The sequence below is a fragment of the Nicotiana tomentosiformis genome, chromosome 8, assembly GCF_000390325.3.
Source record: "Nicotiana tomentosiformis chromosome 8, ASM39032v3, whole genome shotgun sequence".
NCBI classification, from domain to species: domain Eukaryota; kingdom Viridiplantae; phylum Streptophyta; class Magnoliopsida; order Solanales; family Solanaceae; genus Nicotiana; species Nicotiana tomentosiformis.
Window position 1 is genome coordinate 14,935,898 of NC_090819.1, and position 13,473 is coordinate 14,949,370.

Consider the following 13,473-nt stretch of genomic DNA (forward strand, 5'->3'; position numbering starts at 1 on the left):
CGAGAATGATGAAAGAGTTGTCGGGTAAAGAAAATGATGATCAGTTTTATCCGAATGAGCAAGGATGAGGTGCTTTTGAAAAAATGAGGGTCGAACCCTAGTTCTTGAGTTGCCTACATATCCCTGATATTACGGGAATTAGGCTGTGTGTAGTTCTTGATCCAATAGCGTACGAAACCGGTGTAGTTGTTATACAGATGGTCTTATATTTCGAGGAAAGATCTTTCAGATAGGATAGTGTCATGAGTAACGGATAATTTCAGGCGGAGCTATGAATGTGAATTTGAACGTTATGTACGTATAAGACAAGCGTTTGAGCGGTTATGGGATGTGAACGATCAATTGCTAGTGATCGGCTACATTGGAAGCGATCAAAGGATGTGAACATTGTGAACGGAAATCGGAGTAAAAATTGCTCCCGTTTGTAGAACGGTTACCTCCCGGGTTATCTACAAAACTTAAAACATAATACGCGCGAATATATGTAGTTGTTGTGAAAATTTAAACATGATGTAAATTCCCTTTGAACCATGAGAGTTGTCTTTCGGAAGATGGGGATGGTGTCCTTAGACCATTACGTCCTGGGCCATGAAGCGTATGACAAGGGATTTGCAAGCCATGAAATGGCGTCCTCGGGCCATAAGGATGGTGCCTCTAGACTATGACGCCTTTGAATGATGATATCCAGTTTTGAGAGATCCTCAGGCCATGTCATGATGTCTTCAGGCTATTAGGATGATGCCTTCAGGCTATTACGCCTTTGAAATTTGTGATGATGTTTCAGCCCTTGAAATGCACGTATGCATTGATATTGATTGCTTGATAGAGAGAACGGGTGATGCTTAGTCATATGTGAGAACGAGACCAGGCAGAGCTTAGCCTTTTATGAGATGAGGGCAGTGCTTAGCCCCATGCAGGGAAAGACAACGTTTAGCCTTATGTAATAATAAGGGCAGTGCATAGACCTACATAGAGGAAGGCAACGTTTAGCCCGATGAGGGCAGTTTTTAGCCCGAGACAGTATATGTGGATTTAGCTACTCATATTTTATACAAAAATATGTAACACATGGATTTGATACCAGAAAACATATCGTATGTATAACTTAAAAATACAGAAATTAAAAGCAGAATAAAATAGTACTTACTTAAACATTGCTTTCTTTATATCATAGTAAGAGAGTACATTGAAAACATTCAGAGAAAATCTTAAGGGCCAAAATTTTTCTGATGCCTCCTATTACATTTTGTAAGTTCTTATATAGAACTTTGAGAGAGATATACTTTTCCGAAGTCAAAAGAGCGATTAGGTTGAAAAAATAATAGATTTCTAACCATCTTATTATCCTATAACATTATAACATAGACCAATTAAACAAAATGAAAAAAAAGAGATGATAGAGAATCCGTTGAGAAGTTTACCTGTATCCAAGGTATCTATTCTTACTATAATACTTTTTTTTAACTATATCGCACTATATATCATTTGATAACCCTAAAAATCTTCCATATGTGAGATGCTTCCACGTGGATGGTCCTCTTTAAAGATGCTTTCTTGGTAGTGCAGACTTGATTTAATAAAAGTCTTTTATCCTTAGCGGTAGCTTTTATAAAGTTGTCTGGGCTATCAGGATCATCTTTAAATAAAGTTGTCCTTGATAATGATGTCTTGTCTTTTGATGATGACTACTTCTCTTCTGCTTTTGTGAATGGGCAAGTCTAAATGGGTAAGTCTAAAGGGGTAAGATTCCAACTTGTCCTTTAGATGACTGGGTCTCTATTCTACTGTATAGACAACTTACCAGGGTAATTTCGGTTCTTTAAACCTCTACCCACATTAGTAAATTGACTAATCGCCGTAGTCTACTACGTATGCTTGAGTTATTCCTCTAGGGTATAGTTCATCACCATTTTCACTACTGGATGATTCAGTGATGAGATTCATGATGTTGTCATGTTCATTATCATTGTTTATGTCCGAGAGAGCTTTCAAAATCTTCTTTCTTAACACCTGCTTTGAAATTTTTGATTTCTGGATGGAGGAGGAAGCTGTTGATGTCTTCACAGAAGAAGATCCTTTTGCCTTAGGTGCCCATCCTTTAACAAAGACGACTTTGCTAAGAAATTTAATTCTTCCAAATTCCTTGATCTCAAAGGACCAACTGATGATACAGGAAATTCTTTTGGCTATAAAGAATTAACATATTTGGATATTCTCTGGGAGAGTAGTTATTTCTGATTCTTGAGTAAATTTCGGATATTGGTGCAGAAATTGTTTTGACAAGATCTGCTTATTTCCTCCATAGTGATTCCACCATTCATAGAACCACCTTGGAATAACTGTTTTATGAATTTCATCGCTGTATTTGACAAACCAGGTGTGCCTTGGTCTCAAATATGTGAAGTTATACCAGACCGCTTTATAATCAAACCAATTATATATTTGTGGCTTGTGTTCCATGGATAGGGAGATTGGTGTATGCAAATGGTCTGTTTGCCATTTAAAAGGGGTCAAAATTCTTTTAATAGTGAATTTTGAATAGGAAATATAATCAGGGTTTGTCACTTGCTCGATCTCTATTGAGTCTGTATCAACCAAGATAGCCTCGTAAAACTTTCTTGTTTTAAGTGGATTTTCAACTTCCACGTAATTTTTATCTGTATAACAGGGATTGGCAAAATCTTCTACCCTAAAATTTTCATACTCTTTGTCCAAAGTGAGGAGAAGTATGACTTGTATTGGTAGGAATTCAAACTTTTTTTCTTCTTTAAAAGAATTCTGAATCTCTTCTTTCTTTATTGGAGTAGTAGGGCATACTGCCTGAGTGAAAGTCTCTGGGGCTTTCTTGTTGTAGTCTTCTCTTTTGTGCGATTCGCTAGATGGCTGAGAGACTATAGCTTTTCCTTTGTCTTTTTTCAAAGGAGTAACGGCTGGTATTAAAATGATTTGACCAGTAAGAGGGTTTGTTGAGGAAGAAAGGAGGGGTATCCCAGAAGGGAGAGGAATTTCAACGAAAGCTGAGTATATGTTTTGTGGCCTTATTTCAGGTCCACTAGTAGGTTTGAAATGGTTCCCCGAAGGTGGAACTCTTCCTGTAGAGATGAAGGGTCTTGGTGGCCCTTCTGGCCTTTTAGGCTTTGTTATTTCCCTGTAAAAATTCTCTGGCTAGAAAATCAGGCAAATAATTTTATTCTCCTTTGATAAATTCTATTTGAAAATCAAAGTTGGATAATAAGGCTTGCCACCTTGCAAAGATTTATTTTGAAATAAGATTTTTGACATCTTTTTGCAAAATTTATTTAGTTGATTTACAATCAAATTAGAGTAAAAATTCTTTATTGATCAAGTTATCTTGAAATTTGGTAATACATAGTACTATAGATAAAAAAAAATTATAGTACTATAATTCCTTTGAGTAGATTTCCAGATTCCTAAAGTAAAGCGAACTAATTATTTAGGGGGATACAGAATTGACTTTCTATTTTAAAAATACCACAGTATCCTTTATTAGAAGCATCAATTTCGACAATCATAAAGGCAGAATGATTTGGAATTCCTAGATAAGGAAGTTTATGAACAATTTGTTTGATCTTTTGGACTGTTTCAGTTTGTTCTGAATTCCATGGGACAATATTTTTCCTAAGATGTTTGTACAAAGGTTCACAGACCAATTTAATATTTAGAATGAAATCAACAACATAATTAAGACTCCCAAGGAAGCGTTGTAGTTGAGTTTTATCAAGAATGATATCAGGAAACTTAGACGAGAACTCTATGGCTCTGCAAATAGGCTTATAGGTACATTGATATAAATCATGTCGTAAAAACGGATGGAAGTTTGGAAGAGCTTGATTTTCGAGCACTAACAACTAAACCATTATTTTTGACCACTTTAAGGAAGATGTTAAGATGCTCGAAATGGGGATCAATGTCCTCAAAAATGATTAAGAAATCGTCTATGTATACTATAGACATATGGCTATAGGGATTAAAAATGCTATTCATGATATTTTGAAACTCAGAAGGAGCATTTTTAAGACAAAAAGGCATGACATTCTATTCATATTGTCCGAAAGGGACATTGAATATGGTCTTATACTTATCCTTTTCGACAATCTGGATTTGCCAAAACCTAGATTTCATATCAAATTTACTATAGAGGTTTGCTCTATAGGTTCGCTTAAGGAGGTCACGTTTATTAGGTATCGAGTACCTAATCTATTTAAGAACCTTGTTAAGAGGATTGTAGTTAATGACAAGCCCGGGGGCTCCTCTTTCAATTTCAGCTGCGTTGTTTACATAAAATGGAGAACAACTCCAAGGTGATTTAGAAGGACGAATAATCCTTTTTTCAAGAAGATCATAGATTTCTCTTTTGCAGACCTCCATCAGATCATGATTCATCTGAATAGGTCTAGCCTTAGTAGGGATGAAATGTCACTCCCCAAATCGATGGGCTGTGACGAGTGCCCGAGTTCTACCTACCGAATACCCCTAAGCATACGTCTAAGATATAAACATGAAATAAGTGTAGGTTATGCATAACATCTGCCCCTAAACTGATGAATCGTGTGAATAACATACGTGAGGAGACATACTCAAAAGACATATATACATATACGGAATACAGTAGGGCGAGCCGACAAGGCCACATACTATCCAACTATACATGAATGTCTACAGACCTCTAATAGAGTGTAAAACTATATAAAGGACAGGACTGGGCCCCGTCATACCCTTATATGTATACAAAAGTATTGTACCAAAATCCAATAGCAACTCCGGATCAAATGAAACACACCAACTCTCGCTGAGCTAGTATCTTAAGGATGGGGACCGTCAACATGTCTACCTGCACCTACGGGCATGAAACACAGACCCCCAGGCAATATGGGCGTCAGTAAGAATAATGTATCGAGCATGTAAGGCATAAAAATCAATATATAAAAAGCATGAAAGAAACATGGAGTAAAGAACTCAACCTGTAAGTCTGAATAGCTCTGTGAATCATGAAAATATTTATAATGTCATGTGTATGCGTATAAATGTCATATCATGCATAGTTATATGCGTATATAACATCATCAAACCTCTGAGGGCATCCCATCATATCATCTCAACCTTTGTGGGCGAAATCATAAACATATACCAGCTGATCAGGTGGTGGTGCGTATATAACGCCATAACCTTTCCCCCATACCCCATATACATATACTATACGCGTATATAATGCCATGTGATCATGGGTCCATATACATGTATAAATGAATGCAGTGCATAATGAAATAAGTCGATAAGATCTCTCGAAATGTCATGAGACCCATGAACAGACGATATGATAGTAGGACACATGGGGAATCAAGAACATAGGTAAACCTAGTACTTCTAGGAATGGAATCATTCGTGAAAGTGGCGTGCTTGCTCGTTTCGTTGTATTATATGGATCATGCCAAAAGGAAATAAGGGATAGACTTAACATACATGTATGATCTCTTACTTATTACTCAACCAAGTTCAACACAACTTCTTGCATCTACAACAAGTGAAATGATATTGCCGTTAACATATAATGTCGTACCATCGTATTTGGCTAGTCGTATGGCATAAGGAAAATCGGGCAGCAACTCCCCTATTTTTAATACATCCCAAAGACTACTAAGGGTCATCAACAACCCAACAATAACTACTATAACCAACAATAGCAACAACAACAATATAATCCAAACCATATTTTCATCTTTTCTTCTTCAATCAACTTAATTAACACCTAGAAAATCTTAACAACAGCAACCACAACATTATCAAATTATTTCTCACAATTTCCAGCCACCACAAACTATATATTTAGCCACAAAATAGTCCAACCAAAAAGACAACCATATCCCATGTTCTTTCAAATACTATCTTATGGTTTTTCACTCAAACAACACAACCAACACAAGATTAACCTTAGGCACAATCAAGAAGATGTTATACATACCTTAGATAGCAGTTACAACTCGAAAACCTATATCAACTTAGCTCACAATATCCCTCAATCACACCACAACATCATAGAAGCATTCTCTCGTAGTCTTTAATACCTTTGATGATGATTTGAGTTGATTTCCCTTGAGTTTGGTTCTTGGGATCTTGGGATATGTTAGGGAGGGTTTTGGATAAAATTTGGGTGAGAAATGACCCGAAATGAGGCTGAAACAACTTTCAAAAGACGTAAGGTCGATGGCTATCTCAAGTGGGTCCCAACCGAGCTGCTTGCGTATTCTCGTAAAATACGGATATCTCCCCTACTCCAAGCTTCCTCATATGATAGCTGCTCTGTAACCTGAACATCGTCAACTGGAATGACTTTAGAGGGATCTCCAATACACTTACGGAGCATAGACACATGAAAGACTAGATGTACAGACTCTAAGTTGGAAGGCAAGCCTAACTCATATGCTACTTGGCCTACTCTACGTATAATCTTATAAGGTCCAATGTACCGAGGGCTAAGCTTTCCTTTCTTACCAAATCTCATAACGCCTTTCATCGGTGATACCTTTAGGAATACCTAGACGTTTACCTGAAACTCCAAGTCTTGTCTTCGTTTATCTGCATAATACTTCTGACGACTCTGACTTGCTAATAGCCTTTCCCTTATAAGCTTAATCTTCTCAACTGCCTGTTGTACCAACTTTGGTCCTACTAACTTAGTTTCTTCAATCTCGAACCATCCGATAGGAGACCAACACTTTCGTTCATAAAAAGCTTCGTATGGAGCCATCTGAATGCTGGAATGATAACTATTATTATATGCAAACTCAATAAATGGAAAATGATTATCCCAGCTACCCCTGAAGTCCATCACACATGCCCGTAGCATATCCTCCAGTGTTTGAATAGTACGCTCAGCCTGACCGTCTGTCTGGGGATGAAATATTGTACTAAGACTTACCTGAGTCCCTAATCCTTTTTGGAAGGACCTCCAGAAATTAGCTATAAATTGAGCACCTCTATATGATGTAATAGATATAGGGACACCATATGAAGTCGTACTATCTCCTTAATGTAAAGCCTTGCATAATCCTCTACCGAATACGTAGTCCTGACATGCAAAAAATGGGCTGATTTTGTAAGTCTATCAACAATAATCCATATAGAATCGAACTTACACTGGGTACGAGGTAAGCCTATGATGAAATCCATATTAATCACTTCCTATTTCCAAGTCGGAATCTCTATAGCCTACAATAATCCACCAGGTTTCTGATGCTCAATCTTAACCTATTGACAATTAGGGCATTGAGCAACAAACTCTGCTATATCCTTCTTCATTTCATCCCACCAGTATATTCCCCTGATATCATGATACATCTTCATCGCTCCTGGATGAATAGAATAACGAGAATAGTGAGCTTCTCCCATAACTTGCTGGCGCAACCCTGCCACATTAGGAACACATAATCGACCTCGATATCTGAGGACTCCATCTCCTGTAATCTCAAATGGTGTCTTCTCCTTTTGAGGGGTTGTATCTCTGTAGTGAGCTAGCATAGGATATTCATACTAGCGTTCCTTCACTTCAGTTACTAGAGAGGATGTTGCCGTGTCCTGAATAGTAACTCTGGTACCACCTGAATCTAGTAATCGAACTCCAAGATTAACTAGTTGATGAATCTTATGAGGTACCCATAGATCTACGGCTGAGGGCGTCGGCTACTACATTCGCCTTCCCTGGATGGTATAAAATATCAACATCATAGTCTTTTAGTAGCTCCAACCATCGCCTCTGACGTAAATTCAATTCCTTTTGCTTGAATATATACTGAAGGCTCTTATGGTCCGTATAGATATCAACATGAATGCCATACAAATAGTGCCTCCACATCTTTAGTGCATGAATTATCGCAACTTACTCTACATCGTGGGTCGGGTAATTCTTCTTGTGGTTTCTGTAACGACCCAACCGGTCGTTTTGAGTATTACAACCCTATTTTCCCATTTACTTCTCAAATTGTACTTTACTGTTATTGTGTGAATTGTCGGGGTAATTGGTTCGGGTCCATTGAGATTTTGGAAGGAATTGGAACACTTAGTTCCAAGGTTTAAAGCTTAAGTTAAAATAGTGACCGGATGCGGACTTATGGGTAAATGACCTCGGATTCGAGTTTTGATAATTTTAATAGCTCCGTATGGTGATTTTGGACTTAGGAGCGTGTCCAGAAAATTTTTTGGAAGTCCGTAGTGGAATTAGGCTTGAAATGCCGAAAGTTGAATTTTTGGAAAGTTTGACCGGGGGTTGACTTTTTAATATCGGGGTCGGAATCTGATTCTGTAAATTTGAATAGGTCTGTAATGTGAAATGTGACTTGTGTGCAAAATTTGAGGTCAATCAGACGTGATTTGATAGGTTTCAGCGTAGTTTGTAGAATTTGGAAATTTAGAAATTTATTAGGCTTGAGTCCGTGTGTAGTTTGTATTTTTGAGGTTGTTAGGTATGATTTGAGGCCTCGAGTAGGTCCGTATTATGTTATGGAACTTGTTGGTATGTTCGAACAGGGACCCGAGGTCCTCGGGTGAGTTTCAGATGGTTAACATATTGATTTTTGAATTTGGAAGACTACTGGTACTGAAGTCTTCTGGTGTAATCGCACCTGCGGAAAAGTAATCGCAGGTGCGAGCTCGTGCAGGTGCGCAGGTGCAGAAAATGCTTTGCAGTGCGGAATCGCACACGTGCGAGAAGGAGCGCAAATGCGGGCAGAGGGTTGTGAGGCATTGGTCGTAGGTGGGAGGGAAAATGCTGCACCTGCGTGAGCGCAGATGCGGACGGATGCGCGCAGAAGCGAAAACTTGGCAGACGAGTGGAGTCTGCAAATGCGACATTTTGCTCGTACAGGCGGATGCGCAGGTGCGCAAATCTTGTCCGCAGATGCGGAAATCGCTGGGGCAGAACCTTAAATTCTAGGGTTCGACATTTTCACCCAATTTTTCAGATTTTGGAGCTCGGGTTGGGCGATTTTGGAGAGGAAATTTTTCACACAACTTGGGGTAAGTGTTCTTATCTCCCTTGTGATTATATTCCATGAATTAACCTTCATTTTTGGTGTAAGACTATTGAATCTTCAAGAGAAATAGAAGAAAATTTCTATAATGTCACAAAATGAATTTTTCAAGTTTGAATACCGATTTGGAGTCGGATTTGAGTAAAATTAGTATGGTTGAACTTGTAATTGGATGAGTTTTCGTATTTTGTGATTTCGTCAGATTTCGAGACGTGGGCCCCACGAGTGATTTTTGGGGCGTAATTTCGGATTTTTATGGAAAATATTAGCATTTTGATATGGAATTAATTCCTATAAATTGTGTGGACTGAATCAAATTAATTGTTACTAAATAAGAACCGTTCGGGAGTTGATACGCGCATAATGGGATTTCTGGAGCATTGTTTAGCTTGCTCGACATTGGATTCGGCTTGTTCGAGGTAAGTAACTCTTCTAATCTTGGAGTTGGGGGTATGAACCCTGAATATATGTATTTTGTGAATTGTTGGAAGGTGACACACATATTAGGTGACGGGCGTGTAGGCGTGCACTATAGAAATTGTGACATAATTATTTCTGTGAAATTTTATTGTTAAATAATCTTGGCATTTTCCATGCGGTTTTATGTGTTAAAGAAATTGAGCTGAAAGCATATTAAAAATCATGTTGAGGCTATGTGCTAGTATTATTGGGACCCACAGAGGTCATATTACTGTGAATTATTGTGTTAAATTAAAAATTCATACTCAGTCATATTCATTTTATTGCATATCATATCTTAGTCTCTGTTGTTATTTATTGATACATCATATCATCATTTTGGGCTATTTTTCATGACATTGTGAGCCCGAAAGACTGGAGAGATTGATGACTGAGTGAGGCCGAGGGCTTGATTTGTGAGGATATTTATGGGATTGGGTTGCACGCCGCATCATGTTGCATATTTATGGGATCGGGCTGCACGTCACAACATGTTTGATATCGGCCGAGGGCCTGATTATGAGGATGAGTGTGGATCGAGGTTGGCCGCCTACAACATACTTTATTATTATAGCACGTGAGTTGTCCGTGCAGCATGTGAGTTATCCGTGCAGCACGTGAGTTGTCTGTGCAGATTATAGCGTTTGGGCTGAAAGAGCCCCTCCGGAGTCTGTACACACCCCCAGTGAGCGCAGGTACCTACTGAGTGCCGAGTGCTGAGTGACTGGGAAGCACGAGTGATTGTGAGGTATGCCCGAGTGGCATGAGTGATTGTGAGGTGTGCCCGAGTGGAAAGAGTTACAACCCAATCCAATGCCCGAAGCGTCACAATAGATAGCATAACTATCAGTCCCTTTTGGAAGTGTCAGAACCGGTGCTGGAGTCAATTTATCATTCAATGTGTGGAAACTCTACTCACAAGCATCAGTCCACTGAAACTTAGTTGCATTATGAGTTAACTTTGTCAATGGTGCTGAAAGAGAAGAAAAACCCTCTACAAATCTCCTATAATAACCTGCCAAACCCAGGAAGCTACGAACCTCCGTCGGTGTCGTGGGTCTAGGCCAAGTCTTCACTGCCTCAATCTTTTGTGTATCAACCCGGATACCCTCACCCGAAATAATATGACCAAGGAAGGCTACAGAATTCACATTTAGAAAATTTTACATACAACTTCCTTTCTTGTAGAACTCTGAGTATATTATGCAAATGATCTGCATGCTCATCCTCTGAACGGGAGTAAACCAAAATATCATCTATAAATACAATCACGAACTAATCTAGAAAAGGTCTGAACACACGGTTCATCAAGTCCATGAATATTGCTGGGGCATTGGTCAACCCAAACGACATAACTCGAAACTCAAAGTGCCCGTATCTGGTCCTAAATGTTGTCTTCAGAATATCTTTCTCTGTAACTAATCAAATAAATCATCAATTCTCGGGAGCAGGTACTTATTCTTGATCGTCGCCTTATTCAACTGTCTGTAATCAATACACATCCATAAAGAACCATCTTTCTTTCTTATAAATAACACAGGTGCTCCCCACGGTGATGTACTGGGTCTGATAAAGCCTTTTTCAAGCAAATCCCTCAGTTGTTCTTTCAATTCTCTCAGCTCTGCAGGTGCCATTATATACGGAGGAATAGATATCAGCTGGGTATCTGGTAATGTGTCAATAGCAAACTCAATCTACCGCTCTGGCAGAAGGCCTGGAAGCTCATCGAGAAAAACATCGGCAAACTCATTAACCACCGGGATAGACTGAAGGGTCGGTGACTCTGCTTTCACATCCTGTACCCGAACTAAGTGATAAATATAGCCCTTTTTTATCATCTTCCTTGCCTTGAGATAGGAAATAAACCTACCACTTGGCGATGCAGTATTACCTTTCCACTCCAGATTGGCTCCCCTGGAAACTAGAACTGAACCATCTTTGATCTACAATCAACATTAGCATAACAAGAAGCCAACCAATCCATACCCATTATAACATCAAATTCTACCATATCTAACTCAATCAGGTCTGCTACTGTAGAACGACTATGAACTACTACTATACAGTCTTTATATACCCGTCTAGCTATCACTAGATTCCCAAAAGATGTAGACACCTTAAAAGGTTCAATCAACTCAAGTTCTATCCCAAACTTACTAGCAACCAACAGAGTGACGTACGATAAGGTAGAACCTGGATCAATCAAAGCATATACATCATATGAGGAGACTGATAATATACATGTAACAACATCAGGTGATGACTCCTGATCCTGTCGACCTGCTAATGCATAAATACGATTCTGAGGACCGCTCGAGCTAGATGCTCCACTTCTGCCTCTATCACGACCAGCTGGTGCCTGTGAACCTTTCCCAGAGGGGCGTACTAATGATGACGAACTGGCTACAGATCTCACTGGCTGAACTATACTTGTACCACCTCTCGTCGGACAATCTCTCATAACATGGCATGGATAACCACAAGTATAACAAACATCCAACCCTACAAGGCACTGACCAGCATGCTGCTTACCACACTGAGCACATCGTGGCAAGGGTGGCCTCATCTAACTTGACTCACCCCTATACTGAGAACTAGAGGCCCTGGAACTCTGACTGGCCCCTGAATATGTGGAATGATCAAATATCCTACCGGCAAACTGAAGGGGTGCAATAACTGATGGCTGGACTGGATACCTCGGGTACTGCTATCGCTGACCACCTCTAAACTCACTAGAAGGACCTGAAGATATCGCTCTCTTAATCTGGCCCCTATCATGCTCATGATCGGCCCTCTGCTTCTGCTTACGCTGGTCTACACCCTGAGTGTATGCCTGAATATGAGAAATATCTATGTCTGGGTGAAGTGAGACCGACATACAGTCATTAAGCAGGTGCGACTCCAACCCCATCATGAACTGATGAACCCGATCCTCTATCTTAGTTACAATAGTGGGAGCATACCTAGCCAAAGAATCAAACTGAATGTTGTACTCCCGAACACTCATATTACCCTGTGGAAGAGTCAAGAACCTATCAACTCTGGCCCGTCTAAGCTCTAGTGGCAAATAATGATGAAGAAAAGCCTCTGTAAACTCTTGCCATACTGTTGGAGGGGCATCCTCACCTCTGGACAACTCCCAAGACTCGTACCAATTAACTGCAACATCCCGAAGTCTATAGGAAGCTAGATCAACAAACTCAGTCGCAATGACCTTCATTACCCTCAAAGTTCTCTGCATCCTATTAATAAATACCTGAGGGTCCTCGTTTGGATCTGCTCCAGTGAATACAGGAGGGTCCAAATTAATGAAATCGCGAACCCTCGCACTGATGGCCCTATCTGCATGACCGATACCTACCTCCTAGTGCCAAGCCTGTGCGGCCACTAATCGAGTCAATAACTGAATAACATCTCTCATCTCCTGACCCGGTGCATCTGGCTGAGGAACTGGGGTTACTAGGGCTGGCACTGGAGTTGGTGCCCCTCGGATCTCCTCCGGAGAGGGTAAGGTATGTGAAGTCTGAGATGGAGTCTCACTATGTGACTCTTCCCGAGACCTGGTAACTCGTAGCGCTCGACTTGTAGTCTCATCATCCATAGACTTGCCCTTCTGGGCGGCTGTAGCCTTCTTGGGCATCGCTGAAAACATAACATATCGTTAGGAAAATGAATTCTTATATCACACGATCTAAAAAAGAAGGGAGGGTAACATCCTACATGTCCTGCAGCCTCCTGTTTATAAGTGTGGTGCACAACACACTCATAAACAAGACTCTACTAGACATGGTCTGTAGACAACCCTAGGATGGAACTGCTCTGGTACCACTTTTGTCACGACCCAAACCGATGGGCTGTGACGAGTGCCTGAGTTCTACCTACCGAACACCCATAAGCATAAGTCTAAGATATAAACATGAAATATGTATAGGCCATACATAACATCTGCCCCTAAACTGTTGAATTGTGT